This window comes from Montipora capricornis, chromosome 13 (assembly GCF_036669925.1).
Source record: "Montipora capricornis isolate CH-2021 chromosome 13, ASM3666992v2, whole genome shotgun sequence".
Classification (NCBI taxonomy): Eukaryota; Metazoa; Cnidaria; class Anthozoa; order Scleractinia; family Acroporidae; genus Montipora; species Montipora capricornis.
The window spans coordinates 8,250,578-8,265,577 of NC_090895.1; the positions used below are offsets into that span (position 1 = coordinate 8,250,578).

The 15,000-nt window shown below is 37.4% G+C and overlaps 1 long non-coding RNA gene across 1 annotated transcript; it reads right to left on the reverse strand.

Annotated features, from left to right (window-relative positions):
* Positions 1 to 6,719: 6,719 nt before the first annotated feature.
* Positions 6,720 to 14,871, reverse strand: LOC138029831 (uncharacterized). Its single transcript, XR_011127937.1, has 4 exons — positions 14,392 to 14,871; positions 13,504 to 13,654; positions 11,050 to 11,120; positions 6,720 to 7,420 (listed from the first exon to the last, which is right to left on the reverse strand). It is a non-coding gene; the product is annotated as an uncharacterized lncRNA (long non-coding RNA).
* Between the last annotated feature and the right edge of the window lie 129 nt (positions 14,872 to 15,000).

Below are 15,000 nucleotides of genomic sequence, written 5' to 3' on the forward strand. Positions count from 1 at the left end.
TCTGGCTATTCTCATCATTCCTGAAAAAAGCTTGTGCGGCAGCCATTATTCCATTCTCTGTTCCGAGATCGCGTACCAAATCAACGGGGCACCCATTTGGCTCATCTACTGCATCTAGGAAGTAAGCAGCTATATTGTTTGGCTGGTTGCTTGAACGTGTTACATAGAGCCAAAGAACTTTCCTGCTCCAACCATCGATGCATCCGTGAATGGGGAAGCCGAATGGTTTTAATTTGTCGTATCCATCACAGTGCCACGCATAATTGGGTCCCATATTGCGGTATGTTCTTCTTTTGAGTCGGTGTGCTTTGCTTAAGCTTGAACCATGAGGGTCAATTTCTTATAGGAGTTGCTGTACGAGAGTCCGCGGAACCCTCAATCCTTGCAACTGTAAACCATGCCAGACTGACCTATATCCCCGCAAACATTCTGGGCCGTCTATCATCTCTCTTATGGCATCTCTAACCATTTGTTCATCATAATAAGGATTTCGACGACTCAATCCATAGCTCTTTATTCTTCTTTTCAGTGTGCTGATGCTCATTTCCTTCTCATGATATTCGGAGAGGAAGTCTTTGATTTCACCATATTGAAATCCTCGAATAAAGTAATCTTCTTTGCTTTCGTCTTCGATCTCCCCTACAACTGCCATGTTACTCATTCCCGTTGAGTTCCGTGAAATACGTTTTACAGAAGTTCCGGTTTAAGAAACCCGATTCCCGACAGTGCAACCCTGGCTGTCACTGTAACGTTCATCTCAGAGAAGTTTTGTCATGCTGTATTTAAAAAGCACTTCCTCATGTACAGAAAGCTTTTTGCTGTAGAAAGAAATAATTTTGTCACGGATAGAAAAACAGTTGTCACGGATATAAAAAGTTTGTCACGGATAGTAAAACAGTTGTCATGGATAGCCAGATGTTTGACATGGATGGAAAGAATCTTGTCACGGGTAGAAAGAAAGTTGTCATGGGTGGAAAGAAAATTGTCATGACACCTATGGGCCACCGTATTCAACCGTTGAGCGAAGAGAAAATCAGTTCTCGAGCTAGACCACGAGCAGTCGCCCTTCTTCCCTCAGAGCCACGCACGACGGGAGAAATTATTATTTTATGCAAAATTAGTGGTAAAAACGAGGCGTGTCACGCAATCGCGCGCTCTATTATGTCAAAGAAAAATAAGAGACTGCTCGCAGTCTATTCCCAAACACGACAATAAATTCAAGTTGTCGTTTGCTCAGCATTTCTCAAAAGGTAACTCTTTGGCTGAAGAGGAGTCAATAATTTCAGAAGAACAGAAGTTTAAATTCAAAGAATGAACTGACATTGTTTTGAAATTTAATTCCTTTGCTTATAGAATAGTAACGCCTGCCACACAGGCTAAACATATGCTCACCTTTCTTCGCTCTTTTAATACTTTCACGCACATTTCCGGTACCCTGTTGCTTCAAAAATTTGCAGCTGTTTAAAAAAAAAATACCAGTCACTGCTCCTAGTTCTCACGCCAGCATGTACTGTGTTTCACACTGAAACTCCTAGTAAATATAATAATATCAATATACTGCTCAGGCACAGTTTTGAGCAAAATTGCACTTATGTCACATCGTAAAAACACTCTTTGAATTTAAAAGAGATAATTATTGAAGGATTTGTCGTGTGCAAACAGGGTCCATTCTCCTAAACTTTGTTTTGTTTTCCTTACCAAAATCCCATTCAGCCAATCTTTTCGTTGTTAATGGAGAACACTTCTTTTATCAATAGAGAGTGTCAAAAGAACCGGGTTTTTCATTTTATTCGGGGACAGTAAGTTACTTTGAATGACCGCTTTCAAGCATGTTGCGGGTAAAATTCGTTTTCACAATTATCTCACAAAGAAAGTACTCCTAAGGAAAAGAAAAATACCACGGTTCTTTCCTATCAAACGATTATTTGTTGTTGTTTTTTTAATTTCTGCCACCAAATGCTCGGTATTTTCTGCATATGCTTCAATAGGCTTTCACTCCCTTTGATGTTTACGAGTTGAAATGAATTCTGCATAACGATTGATTGACTGTGAGATCTTTATAGGTAATTCAAGTGACAACCTGGTTGTCGAGAATAAATTATCTCACCTGTGCCGCACGATGAGAACCTTAATAAAGTATTGTGATGTTTCTTTGATCCCTGGAACTAGGATTATATTTTCTTGAGGTTAATTAATCCCCAAGCCTGCAGACCTGTAGTATTTAGTCAACAGTGTCCCCTCAAACTCAAAACCGCACCTTCTCTCTCGAGAAGGTTAAACGAAAATTCCATGCAGGTAACGAACAAATTAATCGTAGTCAGTTTCAACTTCCTTCACTGACTCTAGTTTCACGCTTCAGCAAATTTATAAACCCATTGAGAATTGAATTAGAATTTTGTGTTCTAAATGTTCATTTCCTGTACCGTATTACCAATTGTGAATCAATAAAACAAACTGATCCGTTATCAATTAAATCGTTGTAATCATCTGCATAATTCCGAGTAATTTCCAGGGGCAATTGTTCAATTGCATGACGCCAATAGAAAGGTCAAACTGACACAGTCTTGAAAGGGCTTGAGGGGAGGTATGAATCATGTTTCGCTTTTGTTATGATGAAGTCTCGGTAATCCGCATTAGTTGGTCGGCAGCCTGTATCTTTGTATCTTTGATGAAAGAGGTTTGCAAGTAAGATGACCGGACAGTGTGTTTTCTACGTGCTTCTTTCTGCCGTTCAAGTATCAGGTGGGCCATCAAAGCAAAATTTAAAACTGAATTTGCGTCCTGCAATCATGATCAGCCATGATGGCAGTGGAAGGGGCTTCAAATTATTTACGGGCATGCTTTGCCATAAGACACTTTGAGGATCTGTAGTTTTATTTCAATTCATTTTAATGAAAGTTATTTAGGTGTCAATGATATGATTAGAATGGGTTACATTTCACCGGAGTAAACAACCTGTTTAAAGTTAGAGCTTACGTTCACTTTCCGGATCGTGGATTGAATTAGCGACAATAGATAGCGAAAGATGACAAACATTAACCTTTTAGGTAGGATCTTAATAATGCAAGGCTTAATACATTGCTAAGAAGACAAAGACCAAAGACCAAAGATACCTCTAAAATCGGCTGTCACTGGAAAACTTGAACCATTTACAGACTTCAAAAAAGTTGGTAAAATCTCTGTTAAATGTCCACATTTTCTTTGTAAATTACAATCTCTGTAAATTTGCACACTTACAGAGATTTTGTAACTCCATAAAAAGTCTGTAAAATTTAACACATTTTCGTCCTTACGATGACATAAAATGTGTACAAAATCTCAATAAAATCTATGTAAATTGAAGGAAAGAGATTTTATGCGATAAGTACAAAATGTCTGTAGAATCTCTTTACTTTCTCTGTAAAATTTACACGAGAAAAAATCTCTGTAAATCCATCCATATAAAATGTCAGTGTTATCTCTGTAAAAAGTGAGTGAGAAGAATGCATGAAATGTCTATAAAATGTCTACAAAAACCCTCAAAAAACTGGAGGGGAAAAGTATGTGAAATGTTTTTAAAATGTTGGTGTTTTAGTGCACAAAATCTCCGCAAAATGTTCACAGTATCTCTGTAAATTAAGTATTTAAAACCTGACAGAAGGCAGGAAATGTCAATAAAATGTCTGTAAAATCTCAGCAAAATGTTTACAATATCTCTGTAAATAATAGCATTTAAAAAATGACATAAGCCAGGAAATGTTAATAAAAAGTGAAATGGATGAAAGGTTAGTCGATTTTACGTAGAAAAAAGAACAAGTTCTAGAGTTTGTGAATGCATAAATTTTTATTTCAAATCTAAAAATAATCATTTGTTTATATTACTTTCAATAGAATCTAAGTGTACCATAAAATTCTTGCAATAAGTTCAATAAAATAATTCAATTAATAACATGAGTTGCCATGGCAACTTTTTCTACAGTGCCAGAATGGTGTCCACTTTCGAAAAAACCCACGTCCTATGAATGCGATTTGTCAACCATGATTTATAGCTGATGAAATGGTACAATGTATACTCGTGAAACTTGGGAATAATTCCACTTGTGTTTTGTCCAAAATCAAATAATTTTTCTTGCCTTAAGGTTTATGAAATTATTTGATTTTGGACAAAGCATGTGTGAAATTATTCCCTAAATTCACTCATCACTATTTGATAACCCATACAAATTCATCAAATAAGGAATAAAATATATGCAAGGGATTTCATTATTATTAAATAAGTATAAAAATCTGGCTTATGTTACCCCAATTACAAATAAAGTTGTTAGAAATGGGCACGGCTTATCTGCGGGAAGATCTGAAAAAGGCTGCCTCTGGTGGCCAGTTTTCCATCTTTGCATCCACTTTTATGCCTAGTTGCATGTACTAAGCTACAAACGTTCCGCTCATGTTCTTGTTGTAATGCAAAAAAATCTATGGCAAAACTGTGTTTAAGAAATTCCTGTCAACAAATACCAGAAAAAGATCAATCATATGTCCAAGTTGGTAAAAACGATGTTCATTACATTAAAGTGCTAAAATTACATTAAAGTATTTTCCGTTTCAATATTAGTGAATAGTGAGTTAACGTTCGATGTACAGTGGATGAACTTGACTTCTAAAGACTAGACTTTGGATTTCTTTTGTTTTCTGTCAAAAAAACTTTTTTCCGTAAATTTGAGCTGGTAAGGTCAGGGTGCAGCTTACCTCCGGGTTTACAGTTCACCTGCCAGTTCAGTTGGGTAATACTAGCAAACTAAAACAAATTAACCGCATGGATTACCTGCATGGGTACACCTACTTTTCAAGTTACATCAAACTGTATGAGGTGTGCCACCCGCCAGTTCCGATGAAAAATACTACAAATTAGTATACTATGACAAATTAACTGCATGGTTAGACCGAATTTACAAGTTACATCGAACTGTATGAGGTGTGCCACCCGCCAGTTCCGATGAAAAATACTACAAATTAGTATACTATGACAAATTAACTGCATGGTTAGACCGAATTTACAAGTTACATCGAACTGTATGAGGTGCGCCACCCGCCAGTTCAGATGAAAAATACAACAAATTAGTATACTATGACAAATTAACTGCATGGTTAGACCGAATTTACAAGTTACATCGAACTGTATGAGGTGTGCCACCCGCCAGTTCAGATGAAAAATACAACAAATTAGTATACTATGACAAATTAACTGCATGGTTAGACCGAATTTACAAGTTACATCGAACTGTATGAGGTGTGCCACCCGCCAGTTCAGATGAAAAATACTACAAATTAGTATACCATGACAAATTAACTGCATGGTTAGACCGAATTTACAAGTTACATCGAACTGTATGAGGTGTGCCACCCGCCAGTTCCAATGAAAAATACTACAAATTAGTACACTATGAAAAATTAACTGCATGGTTAGACCGAGTTTACAAGTTACATTGAACTGTATGAGGTGCGCCACCCGCCAGTTCAGATGAAAAATACAACAAGTTAGTATACTATGACAAATTAACTGCATGGTTAGACCGAATTTACAAGTTACATGTACATCGAACTATATGAGGTGTGCCACCCGCCAGTTCAGATGAAAAATACAACAAATTAGTATACTATGACAAATTAACTGCATGGTTAGACCGAATTTACAAGTTACATCGAACTGTATGAGGTGTGCCACCCGCCAGTTCCGATGAAAAATACTACAAATTAGTATACTATGACAAATTAACTGCATGGTTAGACCGAATTTACAAGTTACATCGAACTGTATGAGGTGCGCCACCCGCCAGTTCAGATGAAAAATACAACAAATTAGTATACTATGACAAATTAACTGCATGGTTAGACCGAATTTACAAGTTACATCGAACTGTATGAGGTGTGCCACCCGCCAGTTCAGATGAAAAATACAACAAATTAGTATACTATGACAAATTAACTGCATGGTTAGACCGAATTTACAAGTTACATCGAACTGTATGAGGTGTGCCACCCGCCAGTTCAGATGAAAAATACTACAAATTAGTATACCATGACAAATTAACTGCATGGTTAGACCGAATTTACAAGTTACATCGAACTGTATGAGGTGTGCCACCCGCCAGTTCCGATGAAAAATACTACAAATTAGTATACTATGACAAATTAACTGCATGGTTAGACCGAATTTACAAGTTACATCGAACTGTATGAGGTGCGCCACCCGCCAGTTCAGATGAAAAATACAACAAATTAGTATACTATGACAAATTAACTGCATGGTTAGACCGAATTTACAAGTTACATCGAACTGTATGAGGTGCGCCACCCGCCAGTTCAGATGAAAAATACTACAAATTAGTATACTATGACAAATTAACTGCATGGTTAGACCGAATTTACAAGTTACATCGAACTGTATGAGGTGCGCCACCCGCCAGTTCAGATGAAAAATACAACAAGTTAGTATACTACATGTATGACAAATTAACTGCATGGTTAGACCGAATTTACAAGTTACATCGAACTGTATGAGGTGTGCCACCCGCCAGTTCAGATGAAAAATACAACAAGTTAGCATACTACATGTATGACAAATTAACTGCATGGTTAGACCGAATTTACAAGTTACATCGAACTGTATGAGGTGCGCCACCCGCAAGTTCCGATGCACAATCCTACACATTAGTATACTATGACCAATTAACTGCCTGGTTAGACCGAATTTACAAGTTACATCGAACTGTATGAGGTGTGCCACCTGCCAGTTCAGATGAAAAATACTACAAATTAGTATACTATGACAAATTAACTGCATGGTTTTTAAGTCACAAGGGAGAAGCATAAATCCACAAAACGCCATTCAGGGAACGTTTTCCAGAGACTTTGCCCCGCCCCGTACGAGACATCGAGATGTCTCGTACGGGATGTCGATGTCATTTCAAGTAATGTCTTTGATGGAACGAAAAAGACTTAGCGATAACTGTAAGCTACTGTAAGAAAAACAAAAGCGGTGCATTAATACTATTTTTTTCTGGTAATCCCAGGGCGTTCTCCTATTCCAACACAGCAATGAGTCCATAGATTGAAGGGCGTTTGTCCCAGGGTCTTCATTTTATTTTTGACACACCCGCCCGGATTCTCCAAAATTACTCGTTTAGCAACTCTCAGTGAATTTGCAGTCCTCATGGGTAGCAAGTCTAGAATATCGAATACTATTTTTCTCCGAAATGGTTGATCATTTGGGGACTTGGTCGAGGAGAACATGTAAGGAGAATATATGTTGATAGAACGGAAGGTGTTCCACTGTTTTTCTATAATTATCAGCTATTGTTTTCAACGGTTCGCTCTCCTCTTTCACAATCAAGATTCGACACCAGCTTTTAAGAGATTTGACTATATTATCTCCTGCAGATTGGCCCTGTATCAAAGAAAACAAAATTAAGGATATTAATGTTAACTGATTTTCCTTCAGGTTACACAAATACATGTACATAGAAAATTGACTGAGTACCCAAGAGAGACAGAATTACCAGTTGGTACAAAATAATAATGATTACAAAAATTGGTTCTACCTTCAGAAAATAATAGTCCAAAACTAGGCTGACTACCCAAGAGAGACAGAACTCGTTAGTACAAAATAATAATAATTTATAAAATTATTTACAAAACTGGTTCTGCCTTCAGATAACAACAGTCCAAACTATACTGACTACCCAAGAGAGACAGAACTCATTAGTACAAAATAATAATTATTACAAAATTGGTTCTGCCTTCAACAACAGTCCAAAACTGGACTGACTACCCAAGAGAGACAAAACTCATTAGTACAAAAATTAATAATAATTATTACAAAACTGGTTCTGCCTTCAGATAACAACAGTCCAAACTGGACTGACTACCCAAGAGAGACAGAACTCGTTAGTGCAAAATAATAATTATTACAAAATTGGTTCTGCCTTCAGATAACAACAGTCCAAACTGGACTGACTACCCAAGAGAGACAGAACTCGTTAGCGCAAAATAATAATTATTACAAAATTGGTTCTGCCTTCAGATAGCAACAGTCCAAACTGGACTGACTACCCAAGAGAGACAGAACTCATTAGTACAAAATAATAATTATTACAATATTGGTTCTGCCTTCAGATAACAACAGTCCAAACTGGACTGACTACCCAAGAGAGACAGAACTCGTTAGTGCAAAATAATAATTATTACAAAATTGGTTCTGCCTTCAGATAACAACAGTCCAAACTGGACTGACTACCCAAGAGAGACAGAACTCGTTAGTGCAAAATAATAATTATTACAAAATTGGTTCTGCCTTCAGATAACAACAGTCCAAACTGGATTGACTACCCAAGATAGACAGAACTCGTTAGCGCAAAATAATAATTAGTACAAAATTGGTTCTGCCTTCAGATAACAACAGTCCAAACTGGACTGACTACCCAAGAGAGACACAACTCATTAGTACAAAATAATAATTATTACAAAATTGGTTCTGCCTTCAGACAACAACAGCCCAAAACTCGACTGACTACCCAAGAGAGACACAACTCATTAGTACAAAATAATAATTATTACAAAATTGGTTCTGCCTTCAGATAACAACAGTCCAAACTGGACTGACTACCCAAGAGAAAACGAAACTCATTACAACAAAATAATAATTATTACAAAATTGGTTCTGCCTTCAGATAACAACAGTCCAAACTGGACTGACTACCCAAGAGAGACAGAACTCATTAGCACAAAATAATAGTTATTACAAAATTGGTTCTGCCTTCAGATAACAACAGTCCAAAACTGGACTGACTACCCAAGACGGACAGAACTCATTAGCACAAAATAATAATTATTACAAAATTGGTTCAGCCTTCAGATAACAACAGTCCAAACTGGACTGACTACCCAAGAGAGACAGAACTCATTAGCACAAAATAATAATTATTACAAAATTGGTTCTGCCTTCAGATAACAACAGTCCAAACTGGACTGACTACCCAAGAGAGACAGAACTCATTAGCACAAAATAATAATTATTACAAAATTGGTTCTGCCTTCAGATAACAACAGTCCAAAACTGGACTGACTAACCAAGACGGACAGAACTCATTAGCACAAAATAATAATTATTACAAAATTGGTTCTGCCTTCAGATAACAACAGTCCAAACTGGACTGACTACCCAAGAGAGACAGAACTCATTAGTACAAAATAATAGTTATTACAAAATTGGTTCTGCCTTCAGATAACAACAGTCCAAAACTGGACTGACTATCCAAGAGAGACAGAACTCGTTAGCGCAAAATAATACTTATTACAAAATTGGTTCTGCCTTCAGATAACAACAGTCCAAAACTGGACTGACTACCCAAGAGAGACAGAACTCATTAGTACAAAATAATAGTTATTACAAAATTGGTTCTGCCTTCAGATAACAACAGTCCAAAACTGGACTGACTACCCAAGAGAGACAGAACTCATTAGCACAAAATAATGATTATTACAAAATTGGTTCTGCCTTCAGATAACAACAGTCCAAAACTGGACTGACTACCCAAGACGGACAGAACTCATTAGTACAAAATAATAATTATTTCAAAATTGGTTCTGCCTTCAGATAACAAGAGTAAAAAATGGACTGACTACCCGAGAGAGACAGAACTCATTAGACTAAGTACAAAATAATAATTATTACAAAATTGGTTCTGCCTTCAGATAACAACAGTCCAAAACTGGACTGACTACCCAAGAGAGACAGAACTCATTAGTACAAAATAATAGTTATTACAAAATTGGTTCTGCCTTCAGATAACAACAGTCCAAAACTGGACTGACCACCCAAGAGAGACAGAACTCATTAGCACAAAATAATAATTATTACAAAATTGGTTCTGCCTTCAGATAACAACAGTCCAAAACTGGACTGACTACCCAAGACGGACAGAACTCATTAGTACAAAATAATAATTATTACAAAATTGGTTCTGCCTTCAGATAACAAGAGTAAAAAATGGACTGACTACCCGAGAGAGACAGAACTCATTAGGGTAAAATAAAAATGATGAGAAAGAGACTGGTTGTGCCTTTGATAACAAAAGTCAAAAACAGACTATCACATACAAGAAATTATTTAAAATGCAATCTGTTTTGCAATAATAATTTAATATTATAGATACTTTTAAAGATTACATCGAAACTGATCAATGTACTTCAGGTCTGGTTAAGCTAGCAGCTTAAGGCTGTATTCTGTCTATTACATATACATTGCATGTAGTCTGTTTCAGTCTGACCTCTACTCAAAAACAACAAACAGCACTTTCCTATGCTGAATTTCTCATTGGGCTAGCTCTGGGGCATTGAGGTACACAAGCAACCCCACCGTGACAAGGTATGGACTATGAGGTGGTTGCAAAGTACAAAATGATCAGAAAATCATCTGGCATTACACATAGTAAACTCCCAGGAGTCAATCGGTTTAGTAAAAATTTACAAACTAACAAACAAAACAAATGACAAATTATCCTAACGATCTTTTGCTTATTAGCTTGGCTCCACATAAAAAGCTAAATTATGCTTCACAAATTATTATTATTATTATCATTATCATTATCATTATTAGGATATTTTGAGCAACTTTGTTTTCCATGCTTGACTGGTTATTTCATATTTAACAAGCCTGAACGCAATAATAATAGTTTTATTGAAAATGCCCCCAAAATAGAGAGAAATCTACTGACTTCATTGTGTAACTGTATATTTTTAGCTGACATGTACCCTTTCCATCATTTTGTAGAGCATGGAATATTAGCTCATATACTAGGATGGCAGGGCCAATGAAAACTTCTGAATTGTATTACACAATGATAAAATTTTTAATATTTATTATGTTTATAGACATCACAAAATTTACATACAGTCTCACTTTGAAAGAGAGCACACAACAATTTATCCCATTGGTCTCTGTGCAATGTACATGTATGTAGTGTTTCCATGGTACTTTTAAAAATACAAGAGTTTCCTTAAATAACAGTTACCTACCTTTTAGAAAAGCCCCATTCAAGACAATCTCCACCTGCCCTTTTTAGCTGCCAAAGACCTAATACATTGCCCTGAAACAAAATATGGACATATGAAAACCCTACCAGGTCAGCTTCATGACCCGACATAATGGTTATGGTAGGAGCTGTGGAAATTTGACCCGCTAGAATTCCTTGTTGACACCCTGGCTTACAAACTTATATGGAAGCCTGTGACAACATCCCAAAGTTTCCACCTTACCAAACTGACCATTTTGTACATGTAATAAAATCAATAATAATTATTTATTGTTGAATTTTTCATACTTTTTTATTGATAATGTCTGATTTAGTGTTTCACTCATAAATTTGATCTTTTTTTGAGGGTGCCTGGGCATAAAGCACTCAAAGCACTAGCTTGTGAGATTTCCCACATCCAATTAAAACAGTGGAGCAATCATGCCAAAAATTGTCCCTTAAAACAAAAGTTTTGCGATATAAGAATTCCTCAAGATGGCTTTTAGTGTATTGTTATGAATATGCTATTTCCGAGTTCCTGTCTGCTTCCTCTTCAAAGCGAGTCTAAGTACGAAGTCTTTGTGATGGTAATTAGGTCTACATGTACATATGAATGAAAACTAATTTTCAGGAGAAAAACTTTGCACTTAGACTCGCTTTGAAGAGGAGGCAGACATGAACTCCGAAATGGCTTATTAGATTAACAACCCTCTCCCTCCTGAGAGTGACACTTATAGATTTTACTCTGAAATGGTGACACAGTGAGTAAATAGATTGTATAACCTCAGGTATATGCTACCCAAGAGGTTACAAAGTGAACTGGTGACACAATGAGTTAATAGATTGTATACCTCAGGTATATGCTACCCAAGAGGTTACAAAGTGAAATGGTGACACAGTGAGTTATGGATTGTATACCTCAGGTATATGCTAGCCAAGATGTTACAAAGAGAAATGGTGACACAGTGAATCATGGATTGTAGACCTCAGGAATATTCTACCCAACAGGTTACAAAGTGAAATGGTTACACAGTGAGTTATGGATTGTATACCTCAGGTATATGCTACCCAAGAGGTTACAAAGTGAAATGGTGACACAGCGAGTTAATAGATTGTATAACCTCAGGTAAATGCTACCCAAGAGGTTACAAAGTGAACTGGTGACACAGTGAGTTAATAGATTGTATACCTCAGGTATATGCTACTCAAGAGGTTACAAAGTGAAATGGTGACACAGTGAGTTATGGATTGTATACCTCAGGTATATGCTACCCAAGAGGTTACAAAGTGAAATGGTGACACAGTGAGTTAATAGATTGTATAACCTCAGGTATATGCTACCCAAGAGGTTACAAAGTGAAATGGTGACACAGTGAGTCATGGATTGTATACCTCAGGTATATGCTACCCAAGAGGTTACAAAGTGAAATGGTGACACAGTGAGTTAATAGATTGTATAACCTCAGGTATATGCTACCCAAGAGGTTACAAAGTGAAATGGTGACACAGTGAGTCGTGGATTGTATACCACAGGTATATGCTACCCAAGAGGTTACAAAGTGAAATGGTGACACAGTGAGTTATGGATTGTACACTTCAGGTATATGCTACCCAAGAGGTTACAAAGTGAAATGGTGACACAGTGAGTTATGGATTGTATACCTCAGGTATATGCTACCCAAGAGGTTACAAAGTGAAATGGTGACACAGTGAGTCATGGATTGTATACCACAGGTATATGCTACCCAAGAGGTTACAAAGTGAACTGGTAACACAGTGAGTCGTGGATTGTATACCTCAGGTATATGCTACCCAAGAGGTTACAAAGTGAAATGGTGACACAGTGAGTTATGGATTGTACACTTCAGGTATATGCTACCCAAGAGGTTACAAAGTGAAATGGTGACACAGTGAGTTATGGATTGTATACCTCAGGTATATGCTACCCAAGAGGTTACAAAGTGAAATGGTGACACAGTGAGTTATGGATTGTATACCTCAGGTATATGCTACCCAAGAGGTTACAAAGTGAAATGGTGACACAGTGAGTTATGGATTGTATACCTCAGGTATATGCTACCCAAGAGGTTACAAAGTGAACTGGTGACACAGTGAGTTAACAGATTGTATAACCTAAGGTATATGTGAGCCAAGAGGTTACAAAGTAAAATGGTGTGACAGTGAGTTAAGGATTGTATACCTCAGGTATATGCTACACAATTAATTATTAATAGCATAGCTGTAAATTTAATTTTGTATACTCTTTGGCATCAACTTTTAGGCCATGCCTTAACTTGCTTTTTCTGTGCACTTAGATCGCTTAGAAGTAATTCCAGGTTTCACCTGAAAGGATTGTGATTGTGCATAGACCTCAAAAACCCAACTCCTCCTGCTCACCTCCCAAATACACAAGAATGTCAATTAAAATAGCTACACTGTACAAGCTTCGTGTACTTACTCCTGTTCCACTTAATTTTGTCAGATTTATCATCATTGTCTGCCACCCTTCATCTGGGATTCTGGCCTCAAAAGAACCCAGTCGGGAAGTCGAAATTTGTCCGGACATCCGGAACAATAACCAAGCGATCAAGCCCACAGAACTGCCTTATCTTGGACAATCAAAGAAATTGGATAATTTATATTTTGGTCAAATTGATGGAAATAAGATTTGTCATCAAGATACTTTATTTGGGTGGGATTGACGGAGGTATTGACAATTAATGGGAGACCAAAGCGAGATAATCTCCCAGGCGGTTTCTTCTGAAGTGTAACCGACCTTTCAGTGAAATCTAGTGTCAAAGGAGTAATCTTATTAAGCGCCCAGTCCAAAATTTAGCTTGCTCTGGCTCCTCGTGCATGAGAAACCAGTGAAGGTACATGTAGGTATACAGGTGACAAGGGAGTAACTACAGAATAACCGGCCACTATTGTGCTCTTGTAGTGGCATCGTTTGAAGAACAAGGCATCTGCAAGTGGCGAATAAGGGGCTGGGTATACAGAGATCCATATATTACATGTAATTCCCTATTCGTTATTATTGTTATTGCCTTAAATGGCCTTAATACAATATAAAGTGAAATTACTAAGGGAGTAGGTCTGCAAAAGTAATGACTGTGCTGAGGCCCTCCTTGGCGTTTTGGGAAACGAGGGAAGATGGCTATTTTGAACTGGGGAACAGAGGAAAAATGACAAAATGTCTTAGGAACAAGGCGACATAAACAATTTTAGGGAGCAAAAAGCCGGGTACAAGTTTGAAAGTAAATTGGGCGGGGAACAAGGGAACAAAACTTTAAAATTTTAAGCCATTTAAACTTAAATCAGGTTTGTAAGTAAGATGACGACTTACCGAAAACACCTCCGGCAGTCTTTTGCTTTTCGGATCTTTTGAATCTTCCCGCCCATTCGCTAAATGTAGCTGTTCGGCCAGGCCACCCTTTGTTCCAAACGTTCGTAGAACTCCCTTTACGTTTTGAAGAAGGTCTCTATTTTTGCCATGAAGTCTTCACCGATTAACCCTTTCGGAGACTGTCTGAGGTTGAATCATGTCACTGGCGTGTATCTTTGTGGCGAATGCTGATTATCTGACCTGAATTGTCGTTGCCCTTTCTTCCGGATTCCGTCGATGTTTACTGGGTTTATTTGGTGGAATGCGTGCTATTTCACCCGCACAAAATGTTAAGGAATCGCAAAGATCCAATTTTGGTCGTCCAACAAGGGAAAAAGAGAGGAAGAGCACTTACATTGATCGCCCGCGCGAAAAACAAACCGATAATTCAAACCGATCTCGTTCCCAGAGTCTTTGGGGCGAGGCAATTCATAATGGCGGACAAAGTTGCATCATTTAATCATTGTGAAATGTACACAATCCATCTCTTTGTGCCAACATACAATCACAACCCGTTGCGAGCCCAGTGCGATTCCTGGGGCGATTTTTTCTGCTTTAAAGGTGCAGAGC